The sequence below is a fragment of the Mytilus californianus genome, unplaced genomic scaffold (genome assembly GCF_021869535.1).
Source record: "Mytilus californianus isolate M0D057914Y unplaced genomic scaffold, xbMytCali1.0.p SCAF_3, whole genome shotgun sequence".
Classification (NCBI taxonomy): domain Eukaryota; kingdom Metazoa; phylum Mollusca; class Bivalvia; order Mytilida; family Mytilidae; genus Mytilus; species Mytilus californianus.
Window position 1 is genome coordinate 51651365 of NW_026262679.1, and position 21139 is coordinate 51672503.

At 32.4% G+C, this 21139-nt stretch overlaps 1 protein-coding gene across 4 annotated transcripts in view; it reads left to right on the forward strand.

Moving 5' to 3' along the window:
• LOC127734819 (T-complex protein 1 subunit gamma-like) overlaps nt 1-21139 on the forward strand; it is a 273760-nt gene that overhangs the window by 202170 nt on the left and 50451 nt on the right. The gene's annotated exons all lie outside the window — the stretch shown is intronic.

Sequence of the window (21139 nt, forward strand, 5' to 3'; positions counted from 1 at the left end):
TTACTTTTCAAGTTATAATAATGATTGTTTTATTTCTTTAATCCATGAAATTATACCTGAAGTGAGTTTTGAAAAGTTCAGAGATTGGTATGTAAATGGAGTCTTAATAATACTAGTTGGAAACCCTAACTCAAGTTGGCTTAAATAACCTGTTTGTGGCCTTGTGTCAATTTTATATTATTTTGACCCCCTCACCTTTAAAAAAATCCAAAATTTATCCCTGCAGTCCAATTTTGGATTTTATAAAATATCTTTAATTTCATATGGAGCCGCTTTTCGGGAAAACAACATTTTTTTCTATATATATATATCTGACACCTATTATTCGTACGTTGAAGAAATCCTTTTTGGCGTCGGACTTGAGGTAAATCGTGAAGACTGTGAGTGGTCTACAAAAGAGTTTTATTTGCTGATGATTGGGTTGTCAGTATATTAAAGGGATGAATAATTGTTATCAATAGCTAAAACCCTAAATATTTTTTCAACTGCACATACGTGCAGACGTCAAACTACAGATATGATTTTCTGTTTCTCCAGTGACGAAGGTTTTATTTTTGCAAAGTTGATCGAGTTAAAACCAGAATTGGTATATACAGAAATTTCAAAAACTTTTATTTTGTGATATTATTTGGATTGAGTGCTTTTTTACTTACAATAATTGTTTTTGTCCATTTATACTGGTAAAGTTGGTAAAAAATATTCTCATTTATCAATGTTCATCCATATTTGCTTCAGTAGCAACGAAAGTTCAATCCGGGTCAAACAGCTTGAAGATCGAATTACGAAGAAAAGCCGAAGGCAGTGATTAGTGTAGAGTAGTACGCGGATCGGAGCTGGAACTGCCGGGGAGTTTGTTGTGACACCGATACAAAGTGTGAAGATGAAAGCGACATATCTTACGGTTACGGAAAATTTTGTCAAAGTTTGGCGGAAAAAAAGAGAATAATAATAATAATAATAATAATAATAATAATAATAATAATAATAATAATAATAATAATAATAATGAAATTGTCAATTGTTCGTGAACAATTGAGAGGTCTTTCCTTTTTCATATTGTAAAATATACAGTCTTAGAATTGTTGAGCATACATACTGGTGGCCTTAAATTCTTCTCTACCCTTAGCAGGATTCTGCAGGTAAGGATCAGATTTGTATCAGGGCATCACATTTTTTATGCCTTTTTTGCAATGCATTTATCAATTAAAAAATCTCCATGCAGGATAGACACCCGAATTGACAGATATTTACTATATTCATATAAGCACGCACATATCTTAGTTACCCGAAACTATAAAATTTAATTGCATTGTTACATTGTACTTGAATAATTTTCGGAAAAAAAATAAAATTCTAAATCAATAAAAGTTTGAAGATTTGATATGAAATAACTTGTTTCTGACATCCAAAAAATGTGAACGTCAGGGCTGATATCTCCGAAATAATTGAAAAGTATTTCCTTTTGAAAAAAATATACTTGCACAGACGACTCAGAAAGCTTACAAAAACACACGAAACCCTCAAATTGGAATGTGGAGCAGGATATGCTTACCCTTCCGGAGCACCTAAGATCACCCCTGGTTTTCAGTGGGGGTTTCGTATTGCTCAGTCCTTAGTTCTCTATGTTGTGTTTTGTGTACTGTTGTTTGTCGTTTGGTCTTTTCTTTTTTTGCCATGGCGTTGTCAGTTTATTTTTCGACTAATGAGTTTGATAGTCCCTTTTGTATCTTTCGCCTCTCTTATCAATCAGTTCCTGTTCTCTCCTAAGATAGTTTTGACCAGAGAAAAGTTAGAACTTATATGTAAATTGAATGGAGTGCTTCTCTTATCTATCATAGGTCACTGACGTGATCTCGGACAGAAAATAAAAGCAATGCGGTATACTTTATAGATATAAGAAGATGTGGTATGAGTGTCAATGAGACAACTCTCCATCCAAGTCACAATTTGTAAAAGTAAATTATAAGTCAAAGTACGGTCTTCAACACGAAGCCTTGGCTCACACAGTACAACAAGCTATAAAGGGCCCCACAAATGACTAGTGTACTAGTTTACTAAGATTATATTAATTGAATTGGTAAAATTATAGTGCCTGGCAAGATTTTGGGAGGTACACGAATATAACCTTAAAATTATCAAATTGACTTTTCATGTAAAAAAAACGCATTATTTACTAACTGCTTTGGTTTGTGATAGATTGGAAAGCTTACAACATTTTAAGGCTAACCAATGTAATTTTCTGTTAAGTTACTAGGATTTAAAACTAGATTTTAAATCTCTTATCCGCAGTGGTCTGGTTTATAGTTGTCTTTGTGTTATCTTAAAATATTTGCGGTATTTAGCTGCAGCATACGTCACCAAACTCACAGTGACGTACTTCCTTTTTTCAACAACATTGGAAGAGAAAATACGTGGTTGAAAGGCTAAGAATTATTTCATTTAATCTGTGTCCATCGATGTTTAATTTGTTAAAGAAATAACTTAACATAGTGAAATAAATAAGAAAAGGGCTTTAATTTTGTAGGATTAACTTTATTGCATCGTTGTTTGTACAATTTAAGCGCAAAATTAGAATTATATCATAGCCATGAGACGTGCGTAATTATTTCGCACAACGGCCACAGTTCCGTAGAATTGTCTTGTGTTGGAAGAAAGATTTTTTTTTTATAATTGATTTATTTATATAGAGAAAACTTTGTCGTTCGCAATTTTATTGCGCACATGCGATATTTTGTTTCCCGATTTTGTATAGTATTTGGCGTATGCATGAACTTTAAATCGATGAAATATGTTCATAGTCTTAAGTTATTTTGAATTGCCAGAAACATCAAGTCTGATATTTAAAGCTTGTGTGCATTGTAGAAACGTTAAATTTTAGATGTTTGCCTGTTTGTATGCAAGTCTGATTGTTGTGATTACACGTTTGTTTATGAATATTGTAATCGTCTGTCACTGTTGTCAGGTTTTAATTACATGTTTCATCAGTGATTACTTGAATGATAAGAGATTATTTTATTCATAAGTGATTATTTGATTCATAAGTGATTACGTGATTCATAAGTGATTACTTGATCCAAATGTGATTACTTGATTCATATGTGATTACGTGATTCATAGGTGATTACTTGAATCATAAACGATTATTTGATTCACAAGTGATTATGCAATTCATAAGTGTTTACGTGATTCATAAGTTATTATGTGATTCATAAGTAATAACGTGATTCATAGGTGATTACTTGATTCATATGTGATTACTTGATTCATATGTGATGACTTAAGTCATAAATGTAATCATTTGTAAAAAAAAATCAAAAAAAAAATCTGCATACAATATTGATTACTTAAATTTATTCTGAGCATAGGATAAATAATTGATTATTGCATGATTACCATCCTTTACGTACAATGTATGTCAATTATTTGTATGGTACAATGTTTTTGTTTAAACTTTGCATACACCAACATCAAGTATTTGGTTTTATAATTTTGATATATTTGTTAATGCAATTTTTGACAAGTATAATATACAAATTTTACATGCGGTATAACAAATACTCGGTAAAATTTAATTTACTAACGTACATGTTTTATTACAGTTTACAAGATGTTTCGGAGATCTAATAGAAAGAGAGCTGCCCCTCCTTAGAGATACAACAAAGCAGCGTCAGCAGCAAAAAAGGTGACAGCGCCTAGATCATCTGTTGGTAGCCTTCAGCATTTGTCAGAACCCATTGTTAATGGTGACGATAGGAATAGTTTATGCTTGATAAACATGCCTGTCAGTGGTTTTTCAATGCCTGGAGTTGACACAACACATATGTCAGGGACCCATACAGCGGTGTCGGTGCCCACAACAACGGCTCCTCCAGTATTCAGTACTCCTACTCCTGACACTACAGGTAATACTCAGTTGACAACCCATCAAAACTTTATTTTACAATCTACCAAAGCAAGTGATGAATTGGGCATGCATATATCAATTGCCAATAAAGAGAAAATAGCTAATGGGGAATTTATTGATTTGGCATGTTTATTGCAAAATACAAATATTCAAAACAATTCCATTAAACAAACCATATGCTTTGTGCAAGGTGAATTGGTGTTGCAACAAAAACAACAGCAGCAAAAAATTACAAATATTGATCAGTGGACTGATGCATTTCTAGTTTTTATAAGTGTATATTGTCTAGCTCATCCTGAAAAGTTTCAAGAGTTGTTGAAATACACTAACAACATCAGAATAGCTGCTAAAGGATGTGGTTCATATAGTATAGGGTGGAAACAATATGATGAACAGTTCAGATTGAAAATATCTCAGAACCCAACTGCATCATGGGCAGAAATAGATTTGGAGTTGTGGTTAATGTATATCAATCAAAACAATAATGCCACAGAGTCAACAGTTCGAAGCATATACAAGTGCTATGCTGTCAATTATAATGGTTCTTACACTAGATTTAATTGTACGTATAGTCATTCATGCATTAGATGTTTTGCTGCTCATCCTTTGGTATCTTGTCCTCTGGGGATGGTAAATAAATATCAAGGTAGAATGTTGGGTGGAACTCGTCCAACTTTTATTGCACGGCCTCGTTTACAGTTGAGACCTCAGGATAATTATTCTTTCAGGACCCCACAGTTGTATTCAAGACCAAGATATCAAGGACCAGTTATGGGTCAAAGGTCATACTCCAGTTAAAGTTCATGTTCTTGAAAAGTATTTGACTAATTATAACAATCGTCATGATGCAGAATTATTGTTTACTGGATTTAGGAATGGCTTTCGTTTAAATTATGTTGGACCTAGGCTGTCCGTGTGGTCAAAAAACCTCATTTCAGCTGAAATGTATAAAAATGAAACTAAAATGAAGCTGGCAAAAGAAGTTGAATTGGGCAGAATGTTGGGACCATTTACAGAAAAACGTATTTCTACCTTGAGAATTTCACCTATTGGTTTGGTTCAAAAGCCAGATAATGGATGGCGTTAAATTACCCACCTTTCTTACCCAAATCTGTGTAGTGTCAATGACTTTATAGATGAAGACTTATGTAAAGTTAAATATAAATCTTTTGACTCTGTATTAGAAATGATTTCAAATTTAGGTAGATCGGCTCATATTGCAAAGTTGGATATAAGCCAGGCTGTTCGTTTGTTAATTATAAACCCTGCAGACTTTGATCTCCTGGGTATTATGTTTGACGGTAAATATTACATAGACAAATGCCTCCCCACAGGCTGTGCCATTTCTTGTTTTTTGTTTGAAAAGTTTTCGACATTATTACATTGGGTTGTGAAAACGGAGTCCAATTTAGACGCGCTTGATCATTACCTGGATGATATTATTTTTGCTAGAGATGCTTTAACTAATGACTGTCAGGTTTTAATGTCCAAATTCCTGGACGTGACTTCAAAAATTGGTGTCCCAATTGCTAAGAATAAAACAGTTGGACCAACTACTGTACTAATTTTTTTGGGTTTAGAAATAGATACTGATCAAATGTTGGTCAGGATTCCTGACAGCATAATTAAAAAATTAAAATCTCACTTAGAAAACTTACTTACTATGAAAAAAGTTCGAGTAAATGTGTTAGGGTCGTCTATTGGTTTAATGGCTTTCTGTGCTAGGGCTATCCCATCCGCAAGAGCATTTTTAAGAAGATTTTATGATTTAATTGCGTCTGTTAAGGAAAAGAAACCATTTTATTTAATTCGAGTCTCTATTGAGGTCAAACAAGATGTAATGGTGTGGTTATAATTTTTGTCGCATTTTAATGGGGAATGTTATTTACCAGAAAAGTTGTGGTTCAACAATGAAGCCATTGAGTTGTTCACAGGCAGTGCCGGTAGTCCGTCATTGGGCTGTGGGGCTTGTTTTGCTGGGAAATGGACGCAGTTTCGTTGGCCAGAAAATTGGGCAGATTCTGAAGTGATGAAAGATATTACATTTCTTGAACTTTTTCCTATAATACTGGCTTTGTATTCATGGGGTCTACAATTCAGAAATAAAAAAATCTTGTTTATGATAGATAATCAGGCTCTAGTATCTGTGATCAACAAAAGGACATCGAAGTCGAAATCAGTTATGAGATTAACTCGTCCCTTGGTTTTGTTCACATTATGTAACAATACTCAGTTTAAAGCAAAACATATGGAAAGGTCATTCAATGTGATCGCCGATTCTTTTTCTCGGTTTCAGATGCGTCGATTCAGAGTAGTGGCACCAGATGCAGAAAAGAATCCTACCAAGATACCTATAAAATTCTTGGAGATCATTTCGAGGCTGACATAAATTATTTGTTGCAAAATTCGGTTGCCCCCAGCACATTCAAAACCTATCTAGGTGGATAAGAATCATTTTGTAATTTTAGAGGTAACTTTGGCTTGAATCAAAAATGGCCTGCACCTCTTCAGGATGTTAAATTTTTTATAACACACTCGTTCAAAACTGGACTATCACATTCTACGGTAAATTGTTATTTATCAGGCATCAGTTTCTTTCATAAATTGAATAGTTTGTTGGACAATCCACAGTGTTTTGTTGTTCGAAAAATGGTTGAAGGTGTAAGGCGCGCGAAATCTCAATTGGATTCGAGATTACCACTTACTAGAGAACTTTTGGAAAAGATTGTAGGTGTACTTCCAAGTGTGTGCTCGTCACAGTTTGAAACAAAATTGTTCACTGCAGCATTTTCATTAGCATTTCATGGGTTATTCAGGGTAGGAGAGTTAACGGTAGGCAGTGAAGGTATCGCTGTTCATACAGTTTTGTTTAATAATGTTAAGGTGTGTGATAAATTGATTCAGGTTTATTTGGCAACATAAAAAACTGACCAGTTAGGAACAGGGAAAGTGCTCACCATTTCAAGCCAATACAATGTTAAAATCTGTCCAGTGATAGCATTGAGTTCTTATTTCATGGTTCGTCCGTCTGTTCAAGGACCGTTGTTTTGTCACTATGATACGAAACCGTTGAATAGATATCAGTTTTCTGCCGTCCTTAAAAAATCACTGGCTGTTTTAGGATATAAAGGGTCTAATTACAAGTCACATTTCTTTAGAATAGGTATGGCCACTACTCTTTCGATCGAAGGGTATGCAGATGATTATATAAAGGTACTTGGTCGTTGGAAATCTGATTCATCCTATTTAAAATATATAAGGATTCCAGTGTAGGCTGCAAAAAGGGGGAGGGGTTACTTTGTCGTGAATTTCCACACAAGGCTATTTTTCTGTAATATTACTTGTTAAATGTTATTATGTATAGGCTAACCTGTGAACACATGGCAGCAAGTACTAACTGCTGTTTAAGATTTGCAGGTCTGTCGACAAGGATATGGATCGTTGGATCTTCCATAGTCAAACATGCTTTTTGCACAGCAAGGAATAGACCTGGAAGGGTGAATTTATGTTTGAGCCGATTGGGAGCAACGGTGTGGTGGCAAGGATGGAGCGGGTTAATATTGTCTAAAATGAAAGGTCAAATTAACACAATGATTGGATATGAAGAACAGCCAGATGTTATAATAATTCACATTGGGGGTAATGACATAGGAAAGATTCGGTTAGGTTATTTGCAATATCAGTTAAAGCAGTTTCTGCTTTGGATTTGGGAAAAGTTCCCTAAATCTATGGTGGTTTGGTCACAAATTTTACCGAGGAAAACATGGCGTTATTCTGAAAATAATGCTGCTATGGAGAGGATTAGGCTCCGATTAAATAGCACCATTCCTACTTTTGTTCTGAAAAATGGTGAGTGTTATATATATTATCCACACATAAAAAATAACGAGAAATTGTTAGTAGAAGATGGAGTTCACCTTACATCTCTTGGAAATGAGGTGTTCTTTAATATTATTCAGGGTGCACTTAAAACCTTTTTGACAAGCAGACATGCTGGGAAAACGTTTCCTTAGGAATTTTGTTTTTCTCATGGACTTAAGGAATATTATATATTATTTGAATATTATAGAAGTATAGGAATATTATATATTATTTGAATATTATAGAAGTATAGGAATATTATATATTATTTGAATATTATAGAAGTATAGGAATATTATATATTATTTGAATATTATAGAAGTATAGGAATATTATATATTATTTGAATATTATAGAAGTATAGGAATATTATATATTATTTGAATTTTAGAAGTATATCAGTAGTGTCATCAGAATATCGTCATACGTTTATTGGTCAATGCTGCAGTAATTGTCACAATTAGGCTCAGCTTATTCCACCTTGTGGCGCATGGCCATTCTGTCAAAAAAAGGGTGTTTAGACAGTCTGGTCATTTTGGCACATTTCGCTGCGTTCGGATAGCATTGTTATATATTATTCACAAAATCAATTCAAATATTAGCCTCTGATTTCCAGGGTTAATTTCAATTTAGTCAGTTCAAATCATTAGCCTCTGATTTCAAGGGTTAATGGATTTTCGTCCTATTCAATTGAGTAGATATGGTCTGCTATTTAAGAACAGTCGGCGACCATCATATATTATGTCTCAAAGTGCTAGAATATATAATTATATTGGACATTAAAGTTGACAATTTTTAGAAAAAATATATTGTTTGGAGTTTATAGTTGTGACGTAATTAATCTATTGAACTGTGGCCAATTACTGCCAATAACCCTTGAATCGTTTTGTATTTCTGATCTTTCAGGATAATAGGATTTAAAACTAGATTTTAAATTCTTATCCGCAGTGGTCTGGTTTATAGTTGTCTTTGTGTTATCTTAAAATATTTGCGGTATTTAGCTGCAGCATACGTCATCAAACTCACAGTGACGTACTTCCTTTTTTCAACAACATTGGAAGAGAAAAGACGTGGTTGAAAGGCTAAGAATTATTTCATTTAACCCACCCTCCCTTTCCCAAATTCAATTTACCTGATTTGCAGCATTAGTTTCATTTTTCTGAATTGTGAAGCGGGGTTCAAATAAAATTGTTAATACAAGTTTAGTGTTAGATAATGTGTTATTTGTATGTATATATGTTATTTACTGTTAAGTCAATTTTAGCAAGATACTGCTGCTGTTTCTACTATTTTTCAGAGGCAGATCGAAATGTAGCGAAATAAACGATGGTGTTTGATGATTGTGTACCTTGAGATTGGTGAATAATGAAATCAGAAAAGACTTGACACGGATTCTCTATGCATGGACTGTTTTGTTGCGTCTGTGAACTCCGTCTCAATAATGGGCACATTTCGCTGCGTTCGGATAGCATTGTTATATATTATTCACAAAATCAATTCAAATATTAGCCTCTGATTTCCAGAGTTAATTTCAATTTAGTCAGTTCAAATCATTAGCCTCTGATTTCCAGGGTTAATGGATTTTCGTCCTATTCAATTGTGTAGATATGGTCTGCTATTTAAAAACAGTCGGTGACCATCATATATTATGTCTCAAAGTGCTAGAATATATAATTATATTGGACATTAAAGTTGACAATTTTCAGAAAAAATGTATTGTTTAAAGTTTATAGTTGTGATGTTAATAATCTATTAAACTGTGGCCAAATACTGCCAATAACCTTTAAATCGTTTTGTCTTTCTGATCATCCAGGATAATCAAGCGTTTGACCTCGATGGACATGCGTAAAATAAATTTCGATGTTTCTCTTTCAAAATAATAATTTGTTAAAACAAACAAACCACGTGATCTGTAAAGTTTCTCTTTCTGAAGAATGCAATATTTTAATATTGTATATATATTTGGTAAAAAAGTAAGAAATGGCCAAAAATCGTGTGATTGAGGGGAAATGCAAATTAACCTGTTTTCAGATAACAAGTTTTTCATATACAGGATATAATTATATTTTTTAGAGGCTAACATTTTGCACATTAGGATCTTTGAATTCAGTTAAAATTATGACATATATAAAGTATACGAATATTGTTTTTATCATATTATATCAAATCAATTAGACATATACATTAAGTAAAAGAAACGACAGATAACCAAATCTTAACCATAACTGTTCACCAACAAACAAAAGAATTTTTATAATTTCTTCAATAATGTTTAACTTTAGCGTTGTCTTTAAATACAATTTTAATATTCACATCCTGACGCGGGAAAAATTACAACAGGTCAACAGATAAAGACAAATCAATAGCAACTTCATCCGATCGAGTTACGTAAGATTAAATGACAAGTCCTTTCAAAATAAGTGTTGGGATAAATTGGGTAGGGAGAAAAAAACTGATGCTTTAAGATGATGTCTTGTAATTACGACCAAACAATAATCAAACAAACTTTTTGCTTGATATACAAAACGTATACGTCTATATTGTCATAGTTTTTCAATCTCTCATTACCGTATTTAAAGCAATAGAAAGTTAAGGATTCAAGAGTCAATACAATTGTACTTTATACACCATATTCAACTTTTTATTTGATTAATTAACAAATAATACACAAATAAGTAGCAAAATAATTTCACAAAATACTGCAAAACATCTAATTCTCAGGAATTCAGTAGAATTGCCATACAATGCGTTTAATTGAACAGTGACAAGGCAAACATCGAATTCCCTCATACAATCTTATTACACACACTATTGTAAGTCTGGTTATAACTTTGAATGAAAATACAATCAGCTGATACTATTAAGTGTAAATATTTTGATTCCTCAAATGGTAAAACGAAGACATCAGTACCCACTGGAGACTGCAGTCATTCGGCTGACTTGTAAGTGATGCCCTTTAATATCTATACGATATTATTTCAATTGTACGATAGTACTTATATCTCAAATTGCTCTTTGGGCATCACAGTTGATTTGTATAGCGTATCCATATACCTTTAAGTCGATGATGAACACATGTTTTTCATTTATTTATAACGGCATTATACCATGCCAACAGAATTATCTATTTTCGCATTATTGTATTGCTTCTAATATTACATATATATTACATCATCATTAGCTACGACTTATTTGTAGGTATATTTAACAAATTTAATGGAAATCATTTAATACAACACACAATGGCACTTGTTGTGCACTAAATTCAACATCTATCCCGAGCTAAACATTAAACTTATCAATAATCTGCATGATCATTGATTTAAACATCACATTTCATACCTTGCATCACGGTTATGATCTCATATGGTTGTTGGTTAACTTACTGGCCCCAGTGAGTTTGAATCTCCATTCAGTAATTGTGCTTGGATGTTAATATACCTAAAAATACGTTCAAGTATAATTATAAGTCTTCGGTATATTTAAATATAGTAAAAGGCTACTTTCATTCTCATGTGTTGCCGAAATAATGCAGAAAAAATCAATATGACTTTTTATCTTCAATGTTAAATATACTCTTTCCTAAAGAGAAGGTGATATAAAAATCGATACATTTGACGGAAAAGGTATCTTGTGTAAATGTGTACATTCAAGGGGCGTAATCCTTGATAGACGTGGCGTAGTGGCTTTCTTTAAAATTCATCAATATTTAATTAAATACAGTATTGCTTATATAAATGCACTTATAATAATACTTTTAAAATTTGCAATGAATTTTTATGTTAAATTTAAACTGCATCATTTGCTTCTTTTTAATATGTTTATTTCAGGAACTCAGCAATTTTTTATCCCGTCATTTTGATCGATTGTTTCTTTCTTCGGAATTTATCCGATTTATTCTTAACTTCAAAAACAAATAAATCCACTGTAATATCGGTAATAAAAAATTTAAACGTAAAGGTTTTGACTACTGTACTGTCTCTTTTAATACTCTCAAATAATCTAAGTAATAAACCGTGATCAATACAAAAGACAATTTTATACATGAACAATCAAAGGTATCACAAAGGTTGACAACAATTGCCTTATAAAGATTATCCTAGTCTTACAAAATGTCAAGACGCATGCGGCTCAACACAAGGGAGTTGATTCTGTATCTGTTCTTATTCAAGAAGTTAGTTTCGTGTACTACATCAGTTGAGAGTCAATTAAGATGTTAAGCATTATAAGTTAACAAATGTGAGATAGATCAGCGTTTTCCAAGTGATTGTGAAGGGCCTTGAGCAAGATGTTTCATTTTACCATGGTTATGGATGTTTGTAGTGCCACCACAACGTTAAATCAGTATCACACTGCGTACAATTACAGTGTGATCATTTGACAATCTTTTGAAATAAGTTCAGACAACCGATTTTTGGAAATATCTATTGTAGTTGTTATGTGCTGATTATCTTGCTACATCAACGCTAACTGGAACACTTTTCGTGTTACGACAAAAGAGAAATTTCAAATATTGCTGAGGGGAACACGTCAGGAACAATAAATTCGAGTATTCGTGTATGAAATTTGCACTCGCGTACACGATCTTCAGCCCGATTTCTCGAGCACTCGAGTACTCGTGTCCATCCTTAGTAAATACAGACTTGACATCACTGTTTGATTCATTACTGTAATGCGAGGACTTGGTCTAAGTTTATCTTCTTAAGATAAGGTTTTGTTGCTTAATTTTACAACTAATTCCTCATTTTGATAAAACATATTTAGAATTATCTTGTAAATATAATGAGTGATGAAAAATGAAGAATATGTACAGTAATTTAACATAGCAATATTGACATATTTGACCTAAAATTCCCATGTTACATAAAGCTTTTTAAAAAAGATCAAAATAGAACACGTGCATTCTCTTAAAAAATAGTACTCTCATCAACATCATTGTATCAGAAACCTTGTTATAAAACATCTTTTTGCAAATTGGTAAGATTGTTGCTTATATCTAATTTAACACCATGATGTTGTTAAAACTATTTGGATATGCTACATTTATCATGCATTATCCTAAAATAATGTCAAATGCCAGACACTACGATTTTTTCATATTCGTATTTGGCACAACTTTTCAGACGTTTTGGTTTACAATGCTTTTCAACGTCGTATTTAGTTTGAAATTCCAACTGTTTTGAATCAAATGTTATGTATGAGTTTTGTATAGACGAATCACGCTTCTGGCGTACCAAAATGATAACTCTGGAATCTTTGATGAGTTTTCTTATGTCATTATGCCATTAACCATATATATGGGTTTAGGTGCAAAATACATTATTGTATAGGTTTCAAAATCAATTTTAATCATTATGGAAATTGATAGGTTTTAAATATTAATATTACAGATTTCGAAGGCTAACGTTTATTGAATTCATTTTCTAAGTAAGCCATTCTTTGTACATTACTCAGATGTTTTGAATTAAGTAACTCTTTGATCTCTTCATTTTCTACGTTCACGTCAAAATCATGTTATTAATAACGCCAATCAAATTACAGATTTGATTTCTCTTGTCAAGCTCTGTAATTCACCCATCACGAAAAAGGTCAAACAGCTCTCCACAGAACTACACAATGGAAACTAAAGACTGAGCAAAATAAGCCCCATCAATAAAACAAAAAAAATTTGATCTCAGGTGTTCCTCAAAGGTAAGCTGATCCTACTCCACACCGCCTTGTTGATCATATTCTCATTGGTGATGTCACTATTGAGGGAAAGATATTTATAACGAGATTGTTGCTACAACTATTGGAACATAAACGTAACTTAAGGATTTTAATTTTTTTGGTAATATGTTTTACTTGTGGATTGACAATAGATAGTAGATATACTACAGGAGAGGAGTGGAGTTGTATAAATTAAAGTATTATCCAACGTCATTGTCATTCGTTTACTTATGTTCCTTTTAGTAGACCAATATAAAAATAAGGAGATGAGGTATGATTGCCAATGAGCCAACTTTCCACCAAAGTTCAAATAAAGTGGATGTAAGCAATTATAGGCAACCATACGGCCTTCAACAATGAGAAAAATCCATACCGTATAGTCGGCTATAAAAGGCCACGACATTCAAAATATGAAACAGTTCATTAGAGAAAACTAACGGCCTAGTTTATAACAAAACAATTAACAAAAAACAAATATCACAGACATGAACCAACGACAACCACTGACCTACAGACTCCTGACTTGGGACAGGCACATAAAGAATGTGGCGGGGTTAAACATGTTTGTGAGCGCTCAACCCTCCCCCTAACATGGGACAGTGGTGTAACAGCACAACATAAGAAAAAACTACAAAAATCAGTTGAAAAAGGCTTAACTCCTTGTTTATCATCACACTCTGTGGAATCTATATATATAGTATCATCATTAAGTGATGTGTCAAATGTGTCAGTGTCAAACTCATAAAATTCTAATATAGTGCAAAACAAACGAAAAAAAAACCTAAGAACCATGCCTTGTCGTCAGAAAGATTTGGAGTACAATTACAGTACTCAGACTAAGCATCAACCTATCAATTTATTGGATTTGGGGTTTCAAGTACAAATTTTGTACTCTTGAGTACTAAGTAACGTTTCATGCTCTAAAACGTTTTATGTTTTCGGCTTTCAAATGTTTTAAGTCTCAAACGTGTTTGATGAAATTTATTCCAGAAACACGTGTCAATCTCACATTAGTCGTTACCATACGATTATATTACTAAATATCTCAGCGAAAACTAGTTTGACATCATTGCTGGTGGACCATCAGTTCTCGAGAATACCATCCACATACGTAGCCATTGCTTTTTTACTGCCAACAATTAAATGATCATTTTGATTTTTAATTTCTAGTTTTTGGTTATGAAGTCATGTTGTTTTGCACTGAAGCGAAGGTGCAACCTCTAGATGCAAAGTTGACCATTGACAGTTTTGGTTCTTCTGTTTAGGTAAGAGAAGTTCTGTAAAATTTGGTATACCAATCATAGGCTTCGTTTGCTGGTGATGGTTAACGTACGGAATTCTCTGCTGTGTACACAAATTTCAACTATAACATGGTACGTCTGTGTATTAAGGTAGTTGAGACCATCATCAGCTGACATCAGGGCTTTATATTTTTTAAAAATACACCTGTTACGTAAATCTTTTGTTTAAACTCTCCATTTTTTTTCAGGAATGCAGAGTTATTTTGTAATGTTCATCTTCATTCCACAGGACGTTTTGCCCTTTGAATATTCACATAGGAACTTTCTTAAAAAGTGTTCACTCATGGAAACAATTTTAAAGGACGTAACACGATACTGAATGACGATGGAAACTCAATAAAAAGGCTGATACTGGTTTTGTTTTAGGTGTGATCTACAAAATATTAACTGTCTTTACCTAGTTGAATTCTTTTGCAATATTGAACATTTTAACATTATTCAATAATGAAAATCAGAGAAAAAACACATTTCACTTAAAGATTTTCTTTTAATTCTGCCATAAAAAGATCCATCTCCTTGAAATTTAAAATGTTGTATTTTGATTTTATACAGCAAAAAACGTTTGTTGCATTTTAATACATACATTAACAACAGAATAGTTACTCAAATAGTGTCTACAATAGTATTGTGGTTTATAAAATAAATATTTCAAGAAACTCAAATGATTAAAATGGTGTATTCGGTATCGGTATATTATTTAAATGTTCGTTGTTATAATTTGAATATAGTACTAATGAATAAAACGTGTTTGGTTTTTTTGGAGGTGGGGGGTATGTATAAAATTTGATTTAGGCTATTGTTAATATTGGGCGCGGTCTGTACAAAAACGCGTAACATAATCAAATTCATTCACTGTTGTTGTTATATGTCCAATGGCAAATATTACAGTTATATCGGCAGTGCAAATGACGGAGTTGATCTTTAAACTTGAAATGTTCAAATGAAATTAAAAGTAGGTTTTCACTTAAGTTAAAGACATACAATACCGAATCCAGAAACGTTTTTAATCATGCGAATTTTCTTAAAATTTTTGTTTCCTATCTGATAAAAGGGAAGAATGAAAAATACTTTCAGTTTGCTTGGATTGCTACGTAAGACTCATCTAAAAAAATGCATAAATGTTTTGTTCTTTGTAATGAGCAAAGTGAAATAAAAAATGTTGGGTTATGCATGAAACACTGTTTTCTTGTTTAATTTTATTTCATCTTATAGATTGGTTAAAAAATCAAGAATAACATTTTGTTTCCAAAATTACTCATAATAATCACACCCTTATAATTCAAATAATTAAGACTAAAGTGTTACATACCTGGGAATGTATTCTAGTTTTGCCATTTCATTTTTTGACGATTCTACATCCAATATTTATCAAACAAAAAACACATATAATCCATAAACATATATGCATAATTATTTCCAGGGTTAATGGATTTTCGTCCTATTCAATTGAGTAGATATGGTCTGCTATTTAAGAACAGTCGGCGACCATCATATATTATGTCTCAAAGTGCTAGAATATATAATTATATCGGACATTAAAGTTGACAATTTTCAGAAAAAATATATTGTTTGAAGTTTATAGTTGTGATGTAAATAATCTATTAAACTGCATATTCACCTGCTGAAAAAGTATATTCACCGCGGAAAACGCCGCGTGCTTTTACGTGTATAATAACGGTAAAATGTTTGACGTACAATTGGTTTTAATAAATAACTGTTATCAAATACATATTTTTCTCTTTCGGAACATGGAATAAAACAATTACTGTCTTTTGTTTCGGTAAATATGTGGTTTAATTGACTTTTGAAAAACCTAGTGACATTCACTTGGGCCGTTGGCCTCAATGAATATCAGTTTTTCAAAAGTTAATAAAACCACATATTTACCTCATCAAAAGACAGTAATTGTATAATATTCCACTTGACGTCATTCATTATCATCATTTATTTTACCGTTATTCTATATAGTGAAGTGTTTTTCTTCTACTGGTTTATATTACACCTCCTTTAATTTCCACCGATCGAAATTAAAAATAATAAATGGCAGGTGATGTTTTTCAACCAAACACTTGTGCTTGTCAGGATATCTTTATAATATTAAATCAAATGTTCCTGTTGTGATAGATATTGTTAAATTAACTCCGTAATTTTTAGTCACGGTACAGATTTGAGCTTATTCTGTATACGCATCTTTCTATAACAAAAGACTAAGTTGACTCTTAGTATTTTGATTTTTCTGTGTCGTTGGGTAGCTGCCACATTAATGTATACCTTTATGTCATTTTATTCAAATCCAAAGGTTTGACTTGGGTATAGAAATATTGACATCTCTGGATCTCTCCAGTCCGACAGTTTACCCTTGCTAAAGGGGTGTGTCAGTTTGGCTGTTCAGCTGCTTTTATAACAACTATTATACCAGATATAAAAATAAACTTGACACTTCAAATTTTGTCCCTTAGACCCTGTTCACACTAGGACATTTAGATCGATTTTAACTAGATCGGTTCACTTTAGTGACTGCCGTCGTTGTACGCTTATGATTTATTGCTACCCAATGCAGATTTTTTTTCTGTTCTTCTCCCCTCCTCCTAGTATGGTTGGGTAGGATATAATGTAACCCCTAATGTGCACTACGTTATTTTATGTTCAAAAAGATTTAATGCAAAGAGAAAAATAAGGAAAGAAATGCTGAAATTAACGCTTGAAAAATAGATTTATAAATATTTGTAAACTGCCTGAGATAACTATCAACTGAAGAATAATGATTGTACATCACTTAATGGTGCTGATTAATAAATTGCTCCCTTGATGTCCAGTGGCAAATATGTCATGCATATTTACGACGAGATGTAAGGTGGATCAAACTCAAGCAAATCATAACAATTTTAGAGCATCACTTTAATAAGATGGAGCGTTGACTAGAGGTGAAACGTATGCCGTAATAGAATAAAGTTGAACCACGATCAAAATCGTAAGTTAAGTTATGAACCCACCCTTTTTTTCTCCGATAAACAAATGCCAAAAACGAAACGATATGAATTCACAATCAATAACGGCCACTGTAAGTAAATGAGATATGGACTTATTTTGAAAATAAATTCCTTTTGCAGCCTGCATTTTCCGGTTTCGGACATGTTTGTATTTCCACTTAAATACCGTTTGACTATTGATTGGAGATATTATATCAACCAAAAGCACTTTGATTCTCTGAAATTGTACATAATGGTATTTCATTATTTTACCCGATCCTATGTTAGACCCCCCGATTTTAAGAGGGCGTGTCTTATTAGTCATGCCCGATTGACTTTTAGTAAAAAAAAAACCTGCAACTTAAAGACCTACACCGGGTTAATAAGTTCGAGGTACAATAAGTAAACAAAAGAGATCTTTTGTGTAGTGAGATCGTCCCAGGTATCTTAGATAATTATTTCGCTTTGAATAACAATGAAAAATGCACGAGCAGGTTTGTAAGGGCAAATAAAATCTTAGTTTGAGTGCACATGAAATATGAAATATATATATCAAACTATAAATTATTTTGCAAATTCAACATTAACCATATATAGAGATTTGAATGTATTTTTGTATGGAGTCTTATAATATAGTTGCGAATTTTTGTATAGTAATTTAATATATTAGATATCTAGTAAACACATTTATTTATATAAAACAAAATTTAAGAAATATAGAAAATTACACAATCATTAGTTCTGAAATACAATTTCCTCGAGAAACAAAGGTACCAATGTCGAGGGTTAATATCAATAAAATGATAAGAAAAAGTATATACTAACCAAAAGTTATGATTTCGATATTTCGATATACTCGGTATTATAATGGTGATACACCATTAACATAGTCAAATTGACATATTTGACATAAAGTTGCATTTACATTCAGCTTTTAAGAAAATTGAAAACAAGCAACAAACTTACAAAACAAATATTCTATTCGCATCAAAATCTTTAAACTTTTAAAACCAAAATATATCTATTGCTGATCTTTGATTATTAACGTCATAATCCTTAAGCGAGGCCCCTTTCACAGTTTGTTTTAAAAACTTTTTTATAAGGTCTAAATCTAGGAGTAACATATTAACTGATTTATATAAGCAAAAAAGTTAGAAAAAAAAGGCAAACTCTGATAGCTAACAGACGAAAGTCTCATGAAGATCAGACGAAAGTTATTTGATACATTGATAATACTTTTTGATCTTTGATTCAAGGGAAAAAAGGCCTTACCATACCTTATCATAGGTCTTTTTGAATAACCAATAGAAATGTCCACCCTGATAATGATTTAAGAATTTCAGCAACTCAAACTAAACCAATAAACCACTCAATTTCATATGTTTTCCAATGAATTTAATATAAAGGTCTAAGTTTGTTGTAGAGTTTAGTGCGAACGACACGTGTTTTGGTTGATGCACTGTCGAAACCAAAACAATTAAATACTGTACTGTATTCCTGTCACGTAGTGTTGTCATTTTAGCGGTATTTTTAACATTGCCATATAAGCGGGAGGTTTGGCTAGCCATTAAACAAGGTTCAACCCACCATTTTTTCTTAAAATGTCCTGAACCGAGTCATGAATATGGCAGTTGTTATCAGACAGTCCGTTTCTATGTATGTTGGCGTTTGCTTTTGTTGTAGTTCAGTGTTTCTGTTGTTCCGTTGTTTTCCTCTAATAGTTGATGTATTACCCTCGATTTTAGTTTGTTATCCGGATTTGCTTTTTCTTAATCGAATTATGACTTTTGAACAGCCATAAAACAAGGTTCAACCCATCATGTTTTTCTTAAAATGTCCTGAACCAAGTCAGGAATATGGCAGTTGTTATCAGACAGTCCGTTTCTATGTATGTTGGCGTTTGCGTTTGTTGTAGTTCAGTGTTTCTGTTGTTCCGTTGTTTTCCTCTTATAGTTGATTTGTTGCCCTCGGTTTTAGTTTGTTATCAGGATTTGTTTTTGCTTAATCGAATTATGACTATTGAACAGCGGTATACTAGTGTTGCCTTTATTCAAATACCTAAAACATAAGCATTTTGTGATAAAAACCAAATAGGCCTTTACAGAACGACCAGATTCGCTATACCGTAAAAGGATCTTTTAGTCAACAGGGCCATGACACCAAATGCGGTTATATTAACATAAATTGAAATTTTAAAATGGTTTGTCTAATTATTAAAAAGTAAAATATCAAAAATGCCTAACTACAAGGAATATTCAATACGGAAAGTCCTTTATCGAATGGCAAAATCAAAAGCTCATACACACCAAACGAATGGAAAACAACTGTCATATAAAAGAACTCCGATCAGCTGATATAATTGCTTACAACAAATTAAATTTATTAAACTGAGACATCATTAACTACTGGAGACTTCAGTCACACCATTGAATTCTACTATGAAAAACTCATTCTCATATTACACATTACTGTAACTCATTACTAATATGAACTTGTTTCAAATACAGATAGCAGACAGTATCACTTACTTTTTTAATGCATAAAGAAAATCCCCAAATGATAAAAGGATTTATGTTGTACAATAATGATACCTAGGAAATATGAAACAAAATTGCTAGAGCTTTTTATATTGCACATACGTTAATCTTTTTTTTGTTCGTTTTTTGTCTTCTTAATCGATTGATAAGATTTGAACATCGATAAACTACTGTTGCCTATGCTTATCTTTATTGATCATCTCACTTTCAAGGGGTATATTAATTAACGCTTGTTTCTGATTATGTAATAAATTCATGATTACAGAAATGAAAAGGTATGATTTTTTTTTTAAATTGTAATCAAAACGCAATATTCGAATATTCGTCATTTATTTAAGAGCGCACAAATTTTCGTGGATTGAAGGAAAATTGTAGTTGACACTTTATTTCATGGTTTTGCTTATGTTTACTTCGTCGAACTTTTATATCGTGTTTGTATACATTCTTTTCTCTTTCTTTTCGCATAAATTTTAGGTGGAATGTGGTCTGCATAATGTTTCGAATGTTACACATCTGAAATGGTGTCATATGGAATTTGACAGTTTTATTTTACCTAACTTATAAATATTTTTGAGCATTTGATTTTGCCATTTTAGAAGGGACTTTCTGCTTTGAATTTTCCTTGGAGTTCGGTATTTTTGTTTTTTTTTACTTTTCATAAATGCCGCCTGCTTGGCGCAGAGGCTTCAAAACCAACGTTTGAGTCTTAGGTTCAACGCAGCAGTGAATTGAATCCGCAACCCAATGCGAGCACGGTACCACGAACGAAAACACCGAGGCGGTATCAAGTAAAATGATTTGATTTCATAGTTAATAACATAACACGTCTTGTATTTTACTAAAAGAGAGCTACGTCAT